The sequence below is a fragment of the Loxodonta africana genome, chromosome 21, assembly GCF_030014295.1.
Source record: "Loxodonta africana isolate mLoxAfr1 chromosome 21, mLoxAfr1.hap2, whole genome shotgun sequence".
NCBI lineage: Eukaryota > Metazoa > Chordata > Mammalia > Proboscidea > Elephantidae > Loxodonta > Loxodonta africana.
This window is the reverse complement of record NC_087362.1, coordinates 28,162,567-28,176,773: the sequence shown is the minus strand read 5'-3', so window position 1 is coordinate 28,176,773 and position 14,207 is coordinate 28,162,567.

Sequence of the window (14,207 nt, the reverse complement as noted above, 5' to 3'; positions counted from 1 at the left end):
CTCCCAATTTTTTCATATTTAAAATAAATCACTCTCAAGATAAAATTATCTACATAGGTTGTTGTAACTTCTCGATTGTATGAGTAAAAATATCCTTGTTGTCAGAATATAATCAATGTTTGATTGAATTAAAGACAGTCCGGATGTCAGTAGGTAGAAGGAGGGGCTCTTTATAAAAGCTCTAAGTCTGTGGACATCATTCCAGAACTGACTGTTGGTAGAAGACACTGGAAGCCAGAGAACAACCTGCTGATAGAAAGAAAGTGTCCATGGCTGAACAATGGAAAAAGCAAGCAGATGTCCTATATGCTGGTGTTATCCTGAAAACCCCATGTACCTGAAATGTGGCAATGCCTGCTGCTTTCCTGCTTCAATTCACTGCAGATGCAGCCTCGTGGGAAATTTTATTGTGTCCATTCTGCCCTCTGATTACTAGGAAGAAAGACATCAGACAGAATTTCCAGCTGCATGAGGTGGTTTCCAGTATCAAGGAACTGGAGCCCCAGCTGGCACCTATTCTGTGGACGAAACGATGCTGAAGTTTCAAGTGGATATGACCTTAGATGTTGACACAGACAACAATATCCTCATAATTTCTGAGAACCTGTGTTCGATAATGAATTTTCATCCACAATTGGGAAGATTGTGCTGAGAGATTTAACTTCGTGTGTGTCTTTGGCTCCCCTCTGTTCACCTCTGGCAGCCGTTACTGGGAGGTGGACGTGGAAACAAGCCCAGAATGGGATCAGGGTGTTTGTAAAGAAGCAGATAATCTGGAAGCCCCACCAGGTCTCCACCTCTTGCATGTTGTTGTTAGGTGCCCTTGAGTCAGTTCTAACTCATAGCTACCCTATGTACCACAGAACATAACACTGCCCAGTCTTACAACATCCTCACAAGTATTGTTCTGCTTGAGCCCATCCTTGTAGCCATCATGTCAATTGATCTCATTGAGGGTCTTCTTCTTTTCTGCTGACTCTGTGCTTTCCCAAGCAGGATGTCCTTCTCCGGGACTGATCTCTCCTGACATCATGTCTATAGTATGTAAGAAGCAGTCCCTCCATCTTTGCTTCTAAGGAGCATTCTGGTTGTACTTGTTCCAAGACAGATTTCTTTGTACTTGTGGCAGTCCATGGTATATTGAATACTCTTCACCAACACAACAGTTTTAAAACATTGATTCTTCGGTGTTCCTTATTCATTGTCCAGCTTTCACATGCATATGATGCGATTGAGAATACCATGCTTTGGGTCAGGTGCACCGTGGTCTTCAAGGTGACATCTTTGCTTTTCAACGCTTCAAAGAGGTGCTTTGTATCAGATTTGCCCAATGCAATGGGTCTTTTGATTTCTTGATTGTAAAATGAAATTCTTGACAACTTGGATCTTTTCTCCATTTATTATGATGGGGCTTATTGGTACAGTTGTGAGGATTTTTGTTTTCTTGATGTTGAGATGTAATCCACACAGAAGGCTTTGGTCTTCATTCTTCATCAATCAGTGCTTCAACTCCTCTTCACTTTCAGCAAGCAAGGGTGTGTCATCTGCACAACACAGGTTGTTAATGAGTCTTCCTCCAATCCTGATGCCCCATTCTTCTTCATATAGTCCAGTTTCTTGGATTATGTGCTCAGCATAGACATTGAATAGGTAAGGTGAAAGGATGCAACCCTGACGCACACCTTTTCTTACGTTATAGCATGCGGTTTCCCCTTTTTCTGTGTGAAAAACTGGCTGTTGATGTATGCATATGTTCTTCATGAGCACAGTTAAGTGCTCTGCAGTTCTGATTCTTCGCAATGTTTTTTATAATTTGTTATGATTCACACAGTCAAATACCTTTACATAGTCAATAAAACACAGATAAACATCCTTCTGGTATTGTCTGCTTTCAGCCAGGATCCATCTGACATCAGCAATGTTACCCCTGGTTCCATGTCCTCTTCTGAATCCGGCCTGAATTCCTTGCAATTAACCTTTGGGACAGTGCTGCAGCTGCTTTTCAATGATCTTCAGCAAAATTTTGCTTGCGTGTGATATTAATGATAGTTTTCATTAATTTGTGCATTCTCTTGGATCACCTTTCTTGGGAGTAGGCATAAATATGGATCTCTTCCAGTCAGTTGGCCAAGTAGCTGTCTTCCAAATTTCTTGCCATAGAAGAGTGAGCACTTCGAGTGCAGCATCCATATGCTGAAATATTTCAACTGCTATTCCGTCAACTCCTGGAGCCTTGTTTTTCACCAATGCCTTCAGTGCAGCTTGGACTTCTTCCTTCAGTATTATTGGCTCCTTATCATATGCTACCTCATGAAGTGGTTGAATGTCGACCAATTCTTTTTGGTATAATGACTGTGTATTCCTTCCATGTTCTTCTGATACTTCCAGGGTCGTTTAATATTTTCCCCATGGAATTCGTCACTGTTGGAAATTGAGCCTTGATTTTTTTCTTCAGTCCTTTCAGCTTCAGAAATGCCGAGGGTGTTTTTGCCTTTTGGTTTTGTATCTCCAGCTCTTTGCATATGTCACTATAATACTTTCCTTTTTCTTCTCCAGCCGCCCTTTGAAATCTCCTGTTCAGTTCTTTTACTTCATCATTTCTTCCTTTTGTTTTAGCTGCTCGATATTGAAGAGCAAGTATCCGAGTCTCTTCTTACATTCATTTTGGTTGTTTCTTTCCTTCCTGTCTATTTAATGACCTCTTACTTTGGTTATATATGATGTCCCTCCACAACTTGTCTGGTCTTCGATCATTAGTGGTCATGCATCAAATCTAGTCTTGAAATGATCTGTAAATTCAGGTGGGATATACTCAAGGTTGTACTTTGACTCTTGTGGGCTTCTTCTAATTTTCTTCAGTTTCTACTTGAACTTGCGTTTGAGCAATTGATGGTGTGTTCCACAGCTGGCCCGTGGCCTTCTTCTGACTGATGGTACTAAACTTTTCCATCTTCTCTTTCCATAGATGTAGTCGATTTGATCCCTTTTTACTCCACCTGGTGATGTCCCCATATATAGTAGCCATTGATGTTGGTGAAAAAAGGGATTTGCAATGAAGAAGTTGTGCGTCTTTCAAAATTCTATCACAGAATCTTGCATAGATCTCTGGAAATCAGCACACTTAGTGACAAAGCAATGCAGAAGGAAACTCAGATCACAACTTGAATCCCAGGGCCCACTGTCAGCTTGCTAAACTCTGCAAATCCTTCTGCCTGGTTTTAGGGTGGGGGGAGAGCAATTCTCAATGAAGTGCTTCGGTCGTTCTGTCTTGTTTGTGACATTGTCCCTTTCTACCTAAAAGAAGTAAGAGTCGCAATTTGTGGGTGGCAGTGGCATTTGAAGGCAGAACAGGGAATGGCTATGTCTAAATAAGTCCCAGATGAGGAGGAACCAAGAGGATGCCTTTTGAGATGGTTTCTAGGGATGGATTCAAAATGGGAGTAGAGGATGTGGCTTGGAGGTCCTTTTGCAAGCCATCCAGGGCCTCCATCCTGACTTCTGTGGGTCCAGGAGGAAAGGCCAGGACTCCATGTTCTGATCCTGGCCAGAGAGAGCCTGAGCTGAGATAGGAGGTCATTCAGCTCCTGTTCCTTAGGTTGGATACTTACTTCAGAAAACACATTCAAGCTAACTCAACTTACGAATCCCAGCTTACTTGCCAGTGCCCTCCTCTGTGTCTTTGACTCATGCTCCATCTTCTCATCTCTTCAGTCTCACAGCACACAAGGACCTCCCACCCTACTCTGTTCTCCTTTCTGAATGATCTCTTCCTATTTAACTCAGTCTGAGTTCATTGTCCCTTTAACTTCTCTTCATGCACTCAACTTGCCTCCGCTTCCCCCCACTACTCAGAGTCTATCTGTGAGATCCCAGTAGACTGTGTATGGTTTGATGCCTTGTGAACTTGTGGTCTTGATGGTCTGAGAGTGGTAGAAATAACAGCATTGTTGTACCCAGTGCTACATGTCTGGGAAGAAGCCTTGACTGTAAGACCTTGTTGGTTAGTACCTGGCACTGTCTGTACCCACATCAAGCTCTACCACTTTAGTCCCATAAGAATGTTTGGGCCCTTTCATTTTACTTTACTTCCCTCTTTCATTGAATTTCTTCTTTCCTAGTAGCTGCTTTGGGTTCCTAATTTTCCTAGACATTGCCAGCATAGTCTCAGGTGTCTATGGGCAGAAGGCAGGTCACGTGTTGCCTGGGGTGGGGTCCCAGGCAGGCTTCTTTCCCCCAGGTTCAAGTTGATTACATGTGCATACCTTTTTGGATCCCCAGACATGTGGCAAGGGTGGTGAAGAACTGACTGCTGTATACAGGAAGGCTCAGTCTCAGCTTGTTTACCCTCATGGCAATCTCCCCAGAAACCACTGGCAGAGCTTGGAAAGGGGCACTGGCAAATGATGGGGGAATCTGGGACTGGGAGACAGCCCAGCAATTCTCAAGAGCTCTACTGCATGCATTTTAAGCCTGAAGTCACCTCTTATCGAGGACTGTGGAATTTAGTACACTTGAGAAGAAAGCATGACAGATCAGAAACCCAGATCATGACAGTTGTGGCAGGGTCACTCAACCAGCTTGCTAGGTTCGACAGTTCCCTTCAAACTGATATTATGACGATAGGTAAGCCTTTGTCACTGAGTTCCTCCTGTGTCTATGTCTTTTGTGGGACATGTATTGATTGTACCCATCTGGAGACAGATTACAGGTGGGAGAGAGGGTCAGGATTCTGTTGGGAGGTGGCCTGATTCTATCTCCCCTTTGACTCTTCAGCATGCACACAACTCCCATACATTCTTCCCTGTGGCCCAGTGCCCAGCTGTGAGATCTGAGTGGACTGTGTAAGGTCAGATGGCTTGGCAGCTTGTGTCCCAGAAATTCTGAGGAAGGCAGATTGTCAGTACTCTTGCGTCCAGCATTACGTGTCTTGGAAGAACCATGGATCCTACAACTTTTGTGGCCAGGCCCTGGCACCTTCCCCACCCACATCTGGCTCTACCATCTTGATCTCACATGACTGTTTGGGTCCCTCCATTCATGCTTTATCTCCCTTCTTCCATTGGATTCCTTCTGCTAGTAGGTATGTCAGTTCTCTATTTTCTTAGATGTTGCCAGCATTCTGAGGTCCTGAAGGGCTTAAGGAGAGTCCACTTCTTGGTTAGCATCAAAAGTCTGGAGCCCAGGTCATGACAGTCTTGGTAGGGACACAGAGTCGTCTTGGTAGGCTCTGTAGTTCCTTTCAACCTGATATTAGGATGGTATGCAAGTCTTTGTCATTCAGCTGTTCCTGTGTCTCTCGCCTTTTTTGGATACTTCCAATTCTACACATCTGGAAACAGATCAGAGGTGGACGGGAAGAGTCAATTTGGAGGTAGAATGTGGAAAGGCTATGTCTGATAGGTCCAATGTGGTATGGGTTATGAGGTATCACACTAGGTGGTCTCCAGGCTGGAGAACAGATGAAGGCAAGGGAGTCTATTCAAGGTCACTTTGCAATGTGTGCAGGGTTTCCACCAGTGATCTTGAGAGACTGGGAAGCAAGTCCAGGATTCCAGGGCCTGTTTCTGGCCAGAGAGCCTGAGTGCAGACGGGAACCCATTCATCTTCCGTTTCTTCTGCTGGGCCCTTCCTTCCAGGAGCCCATTCAAATCCAACTATTGTTTTTAAGACTCTCCACTTACCTGCCTGCTCTCTCACCTGATCTCAGCCTCTGACTCAGGTCTCCATCTCTCATGTCTTCAGCCAAACAGCACTTCCACTTCACACCTGCACTATCCTAGGGTTTCTAACTCACAGACAAGCTCTGCCCACTACCTGAGCCTGAGGTTGTTCTCCTCGTATTCAACAGGTTTAACTCACATGGGAGAGAAACCATATACTTGCAATGACTGTTGAAGAGCTTTCAGTTTTCATTCATCATTTAGCCAACATATGCTAATTCATACTGACCAGAAGTAATACAAACGTCATCAATATGGGAAAGTCTTTAGACAATGCTCTCACATTAGAGAATATGAAATTACTCACATGGGAATAAAATCAGATAAAAGTGAGCCATGTATGAAAGCTATTAGACAATATTGTGACCTTAGACAACATGAAAGAACTCACACTCGACAGAAACTCTATGTTAGTAATCACCGTGGAAGAGACTTCAGTGACTATACACTTTCACAATAGAGAGAAACCATAAAAGTCAGCCATGTAGGAAAGCACTTATTCAAAGTTTTCATCTTGCACAACATGAAAAACTCATACAGGATAGAAGCTCTACGTTTGTAATCGTTGTGGAAGGGTGTATAGTTACTATTCAATCCTTCAACAACATGAATTCATTTATACTGGGAGAAACCATATAAATGTCAGGTATGGGGTAGAGCATTTAATAAAAGTGCTGGCTTTCAAGAATGTGTGAGAAGTCACCCTGGAGAGGAACCTATAAATACAGGGAATGTGAAGAAGGCTTTAGACAAGGCTCCAAAGTTTATATACAAAGAGAACTCACACAGGGTTGATACACTATATCTATCACTGTCTCTCAACTTTATACACACTGGAAAACTCATACAATATAGACATCCTATTTTTGTAATAGAAGAGGTTGAGCCTTTACCAGAAAGTTTCCATTTTACCTCCCAGAGAATTCAAATGGAGATAAACCTTACTTCTGTAATAACTGTGGAATAACCTTCATCTTGCGTATTCCAGCATTGGAATACAGAAGAAACTCAGAGTAGGAATAAATCTTGAAAAAATAAAGAAGGCAGGAAAGGCTTTGCCAGGAGTAACAAGCTGCTTGGGGAGCACCAGATAATTCATACGGCAAAGAAAATTCTATGAAATAAACATGGAAATCTCATTACTCATGGAACAACACGTTTGGGAGATGAGAGGATTCCCACATGTACAAAACACTGTCAGTGCAATGAATGAATGAAAGTCTACAGTGATCACTCATCCCTAAGTCAACACTAAAGATGTCACATTGATGAGATCCTAATTCTACAGTCCAAGTGAAAAAGACTTCATCCGGAGTTCACCTTAGAAAACTCATACTGGGAGAGGTGGGTCCAAGATGGTGGAGTAGTCAGACGCTTCCTGTGGTCCCTCTTACAACAAAGATCTGAAAAAAACAAGTGTATCGATTATATATGACAATCTAGGAACCCTGAACATAAAGGCAACGTTGTGGAATTGGACTGAGAGACAGGAGGAGGGAGAGAGGGTTCAGAAGCAGTAAGGATTTGCCAGACCTGACCTGGCTTGAACTGGTACCCTGCAGGCTGGGATCAGCAGGCAGCAACATTGAGGCAATATAAAGAATGCTCATACTAGGAAAATCCTCAACAAGAATTTTCAGCATGCAATTGAGGTAAGGAATCAGATCTCTGTCCAATGCCTAATTATTATAAATACATACCATAAAGATACAGAATGGTAAAATGCTTTTAGAAATCATGAATATAGTACTTGGTAAAAAAAAACTGCAAAAACAAAGTAAACCACTTCAACAGATGAGTACTTGCAGATACGTAGACACTCACAGTTCTTGAAAAATGGATTATGTTGGTAGATATCTTAAAAAAGAGGAGACATTGTGTTGAGTATTAATGGGCAATTTTTCTTTTAATGTTCTTGCTGTCATTGTTGATCTCTTGGACACTTTTTATTTTGATGCATATCTAAACATAATTGCAAAGATTGGGGTCAGTCAGAAAATAAATGTAGATGCTAGGTGAAAGGCTGAGAACAAAATGTGATGCATGTCCTCTATTTTCTTAGTTTTAAAAGTGTACATACATGGGAAAGATGAATGGATACGTGGAAAAATAAATGTTCTGTGACTAAATCCTCATGATGCATTTATTTCTTATGCTTGAAATGTCCTCTGATATTGCCCTAGTCACTTAAAAGGGAATGAAAGTTTCATCTTTAAGAGGAAACACATTTGTCAGCCCTGATGGATTTTGAGCACCTTGGCGGAAACATCACCAGAATTCGGGGTCAGAAAATGGGTCATTTTCTACATTCAGATTTGGTTTCCAGGGAATATTTTCTCCCTCAAGAACACAGAGGTATCTGAGAGAATGAATACGTGGGAGACCTTTGCAGACATGGAGAGGGTCTCGTTTTCTGAATGCCACAGAACTGCTGGGGCTGAATACAGTAACTCAGGTGTATTGAATCATGCAGCTGTGCTCCTTTGATATCTATTAAGCAAACATTTTCTACAAATGCCCACTGTTTGCACTGGATGAAATGAACCTGAAAAAGAACATCCTGAGGAAATAAATATTTGAAAGGGTAGATTCCATTCTGTAAGTTACTTTCATGAAAGCTGGCCAGGGAGAGGGTTGGAGCTGCATCATAAGTTCTTGCCCCTCTCAGAATAATTCCTTTCCTTGCTTTGCTGTAGTATTTCTTATAACCGTGAGACCTATTAAGGAATAAATTATTTGAGATATGACTTTCGAGGACTTACAAAGCACTTCAACTAGTCTGCAAAGTATATGATGTGTGTATATCTATAGCATCATGTGATCCTAAAGGGGATTGTGACTCAGGTATGTTTAGGAATCCTTGGCATTAATGATTCATGTAGAAGTATCATGGGTCTAGTGTAGGTTGCAAGACAGGTTCTTCAGCAAGTGTTACAGATGCTGCTGCCAAGCAAGGTGTGAGGTCAAGAATATTGTAGGAAACTGGGGAGGAAATTTCCCTAAAATCCTGCATCATGAGTGAATACCACAAATTTTATTTTGCAGTTTATTTTTATTTTGTATTTTATCTAAGGTATCTTATTAACTTACTCATCAAATGTTCAATTTGTTAGAAGCTATTTGTTGAGGTCTTTGATGTTTCTGACCATGACTTTTTTGTGGTGCTTAAGTAGAAATGATACAATGTCTCTATCTTCAGAGAACTTACATTCTAGTATAGGCAAAAAGAGTAAATTGCAAAATAAAATGTCTGATATTGAAAGGTTAAAGTGGATAAATTATTACAGATTGTTTAAATGTGTGACATAAGTAATAATCTAGCTGTTGTAATGGTGACTACCACCAGAGATCTGCAAAAATGATAGACACTTGGCCCATCTAACATAAGGCATTTTTTTAATGCAAAGATGTGTGTGATGGAACTCTTTTCACGTGGAGGAAAAATCATTCTTTGAGGAAGTTGATTTTGTTCTCAAATCTTCAGAGCAGAAAGAATTTATGTCCAAGGAATCGCCTGTGGCCAATATAGAACGAGAACAGTGAATAGAGAGGACTGCTCATGATGCTTCTGAAGGAGTGAAGGGGAGGATTAATGGTGCAGTCCAGATGGGAAAAGTAAGCAGGTTTGTGATGTACTTTGGAGCCTGAGGTGACAAGGAGTGCTGGTGAATTACTGGTGAAAATGGGGCACAGTGTCGTACTAGCTTGTTGCCTCCAGGTGTGAGTACAAGGTCAGTTTTCTACTGGGTGCCAGTGCCCCCAGTAGAAATAAATATTTGAAAGGGTAGATTCCATTCTGTAAGTTACTTTCATGAAAGCTGGCCAGGGAGAGGGTTGGAGCTGCATCATAAGTTCTTGCCCCTCTCAGAATAATTCCTTTCCTTGCTTTGCTGTAGTATTTATTATAACCTTGAGACCTATTAAGGAATAAATTATTTGAGATATGACTTTCGAGGACTTACAAAGCACTTCAACTAGTCTGCAAAGTATATGATGTGTGTATATCTATAGCATCATGTGATCCTAAAGGGGATTGTGACTCAGGTATGTTTAGGAATCCTTGGCATTAATGATTCATGTAGAAGTATCATGGGTCTAGTGTAGGTTGCAAGACAGTTTCTTCAGCAAGGGAGGAATGAAGTGGAAGTCTGACTCACACTTCCTCATCATAGCAGGGTGGGTTGGTGCTTCATTCTCACTGTGCCACCCTGATACCAAGAGAGGGGAAAGCAGATGAAATCACCTTTCCTGGGTCCACTGTGATCTACTTTGTTGATGGTAGGTGGGGGCAGATGCTCAAATGCCCAGCAACCGTCTCTGACTCATGGAAGAAATGGGATTGTAGACCTATTTTGCACTGCCATGTTCAAATTCATTGCTGCTGGGTGGGTGTGGAGGTTCAAATTCTTGGGGTTCCTTAGTGATGACAGGTGGGAGAAACCTGGTGCTTTTATTAGCTCTGACTTGTTCCATTTTGTTCTGTATTGCTATAAGAAGGGGGTAAAATTTAACTTCCCCATGGTGCCCTCGACCGTATGCTACTAAGGAAAAAAAAGAAAAAAAAGAGTTCTACCTAATTCAGGTGGCAAAGGCGTGGACGGTTATCTGCGTGCTAAGTGATTTAGACTATGTTAGTCAGGAGAAGCCTACAGTAGTCCTGCTTTCCAGCCTGGCAGTCTTGGGTTCTCAAGCCCCTTGTGTTACATGAGTCAGAGGAAATCTCTTTCCAGCCTCACAGACTTGGGACATTACAATTTCTAACAAACGTATGCGCCATTTCCTTGTTAAAAATCTCTCTCTCTCTCTCTATTTTTATGTTTTACTGGTTTTGCGTCTCTAGAGAATCCAGCCTAAGACAATGCCTCAACATGAAGAAAACAGAAATCCTCACAACTAGACCAATAAGCAACATCCTGATAAACAGAGAAAATATTGAAGTTGTTAAGCATTTCATTTAACTTGGATCCAGAATCAACGCCCATGGAAACAGCAGTCAAGAACTGAAACGACACATTGTATTGGACAAATCTGCTGTAAATGACCTCTTGAAAGTGTTAAAAAACAAAGATGTCCCTTTGAGGACTAAGGTGCACCTGACCCAAGCCATGGTGCTTCAATCATCTCACATGCATGGGAAAGCTACACAATGAATAAGAAAGATGGAAGGAGAATTGATGCCTTTGAATTGGCGTTGAATTTCAAATATATCATGAACTGACAGAATTGCAAGAAATTTGTCTTGGAAGAAGCACAGCCAGAAGCAAGGATTTCAAGACTGTGTCTCACATAGTTTGAACATACAATCAGGAGGAAGTAGTGCCTGGAAAAGACATGATGCTTGATAAAGTGGAGGGTCAGGGAAAAAGACATTCAAGGAAATGGATTGATACAGTGCTTGCCACAACGGACTCAAGTATGCAAGAATTGTGAGCATGGTGCAGGATGGGGCACTTCTCCACTCTGTTGTATATGGGGTGACTATGAGTTGGAACTGACTTGACAGCACCTAACCACAATGGGAACAAGTATTTGCTTATTTCACATAAGTGAGATCATAGAGTGTTTGTCCGTTTGAAAACCAGAGACTAGTGAATAGAATATATTGCCCCTAAGCAGAGCTTCACATATAGTAAATTCTGAAATGTCAGAGTTAGTTTTGCAATAGGTGCTCTGGTGGCGCGGTTTTAATAGCTCGGCTATTATCCAAGTGTCAGCAGTTGGAATCTACCAGCCACTCCTTGGAAATTCTATGGAGCAGTTCTAGTCTGTCCTATACATTGGCTATGAGTAGGAATGGACTGGGCGGCAACGGGTTTGGTTTTTTTGGTTGTTAATCTTGGACGAGAACAAATGTAATCATATGCCTGTCTTTCATAATTTGTAAATATATACCTGAAATGTATCAATGGCTACGCATGGTAGAATTGGAAAAATATAGACATGCACTAGAAAATTTAGAGTAAAAGTTTCATGAGTTCAGGGCTTGGAAGATTTTTTAAAAATTATAAATAAAAACTTCAACTCCTAATATTAAACTGGAAATCTTAAAGAACAAATTGACAAATTACATGCTTAGATTACTGTGATCAAATTAGATTGACAAGATTAGGTAAATGTCATTGGATTAACTTAAATTGAATTTGATTGAATTGATTGCCTTAGAGTGAATGGTTTACATGGGAGGGGATCTAAAGGTATGATTAGATCACCTGAGACTGGAACTCAGCCATTACCTCTGGATTAAAAAACCAAACCAAATCAAACCAAATGAAAAAAGTAAAGAAAACAATCAAAGCCATGGAGTGGAGTCAGTTCCGACTCCCAGTGACCCTATAGGATATTGGATAACTGCCCCATAGGGTTTCCAAAGAGCAGCTGGTGGATTTGAACTCTCTTTAACTCGGACTCCATCTTCTCGTTTCTTCAGCCTGGCAAAGCCCAAGAACCTACCCACCGTACCCCACTGTTCCCTCTCAAAGGCCTCTGCCCTTCCAACTCAGCCTGAATCCATCTCGTCTTTGATTCCTTATCAAGTACTCAACTCATGTCCGTATCCTGCTGTGGCCAGGTGCCTATCTATGAGATTCGAAAAGACTGTGTAGGGTCAGTTGCCTTGAGAACTTGGGTCCTTGAAGGTCCGAGGAGGGCAGATAGTCAGTACTTTTGTGCCCAGTGTTACTTGTCTGGGAAGAAGCCTGGACCCTATGACCTTGGTGGTCAGGACCTGGCACTGTCCCCACGAACATCTAGCTCTACCATCTTGGTCTCAATTGAATGTCTGGGCGCTTCCTTTCACACTTTCCCTCCCTTCTTCCTTTGGATTCCTTCTCTAGCTAGTAGCTGCTTCAGGTTCCAGATTTCTGTTTGTTTGTTTTTTTTTTACCTTGGAAATCTTAAACAACAAATTAGATGATTAAATAATGGTAATTGTATTAGATTAAGTTGAGCAGGTAAACGTGATTGGATTAAGTTAAACTGACTTATTGACTGATTGCATTAGATTGAGTGAATTACATTACAAGGGATCCCATCTCAAGATTTAATTAGATCAAGTGAGATTTGGTTATGTTGGATTCATTGAATGTGATTGGATTGGACTGATTGGATTAAAGAGCTTATAAATCACATGACGTTGAAACAACATAAAAGCTTGCCAGTCTGTCATTCTTGGTCAGTTGCCACTGATCTTCTCTTCAGGTTTGTGACCTCGTCTCCTGGCTAACTAGCCCATCCAGAGTCTTTGGGAAGGAATCTTAATCCCTATTTTCGAAACACCCTCAGAGTGACCTTTCCTCAGAAGTCCTGGAAACTGCACCACAGAGCCGTCCCAGTATCTATCTATTGAGGATCCATTGACAGACAGCCAAAGACAGCTGGGCTTCAGGTTAGTCTTTTTTTAAATTTTAGTTCTTTTCAATGCTCAGAGGAATAGTACTTGTGAAAATCTACAGTGGTTTGACTCTTGGTGTTGAGGTAAGCATTCTTTAGCATTTTAAAGACTGGTGAAATGCATCATTCTGAATTCTAATTATTACATTTAAGATTTGAGTTTCAGATTAACGATATTCCAATGCCCTGTCTGAGATAGTGGATGAGCAGGTGTAGAGTCCTGGTAGTTTTGGCAAAGTAATTAACAGACTAAATAATTTAATCGTAAGTTCTTAGTTAATGTAAATTCATTGAGCATTTATTAGAAACGAGTTATAAAGTGAGATGATAAACATAAACTGCTAAACAAGACAGTCCAGGCCATAAACTCGGAAGGTCCCAAACTACTAGGGGAGACAATAATTTATGTGTTAGTTTGTCATTGGAAATTGCCTCCTCTCATGTAAAAGGCAAAGTCCTGGTATTGCAGTAGGTAAGCATTGGGCAGCTAACCCCAAGGTGGGCAGTTGGCATCCACCAGCTGTTCCTTGGCAACACTATGGGGCAGGTCTACTCTGTCCTATAGGGTCACTATGAGTTGGAATCGACTCAACTGCAACATGTAAGAGGTAGAAATTTTAGCTTTTAAGAAGAGAACATTTTTTCCCAGACTTTTCTATACAGACATAGTATTCCCATAGCCTTCTATCCTTTTGTAAGTCTGGGGAAACTTTGGCTGTTTTTTCCTAACACAGATGATTATGCTAAACTATAAAAATCAGAATCAGGCATTCAATGGCACAAATCCTAATTCACTAATTATGTGTCAAGAGTTTTGTCTGAGGGAGGCTCCCTTTGTGGGAGGAGGTAACCATGGCAGAGAATGAGATCACGTTGCAAGCAGAGGAAAATGATTTAGGTTTAACTTAGTGAGCAGAGAGGCACCTTCATACCCATTGGGAGAAGGTCCATGAGGAATTTCGTCTCCACTTAGAGAAGATATTTTCCTTATCTTGTGACTCAGGAAACCAAAAATCAATTTCTGAGGAAGACTGGCCTGAAGCTTGAAGGAGCTGGGGCAGACGGCAGTTGATTACACATAGCGTCACCCCCACAGAC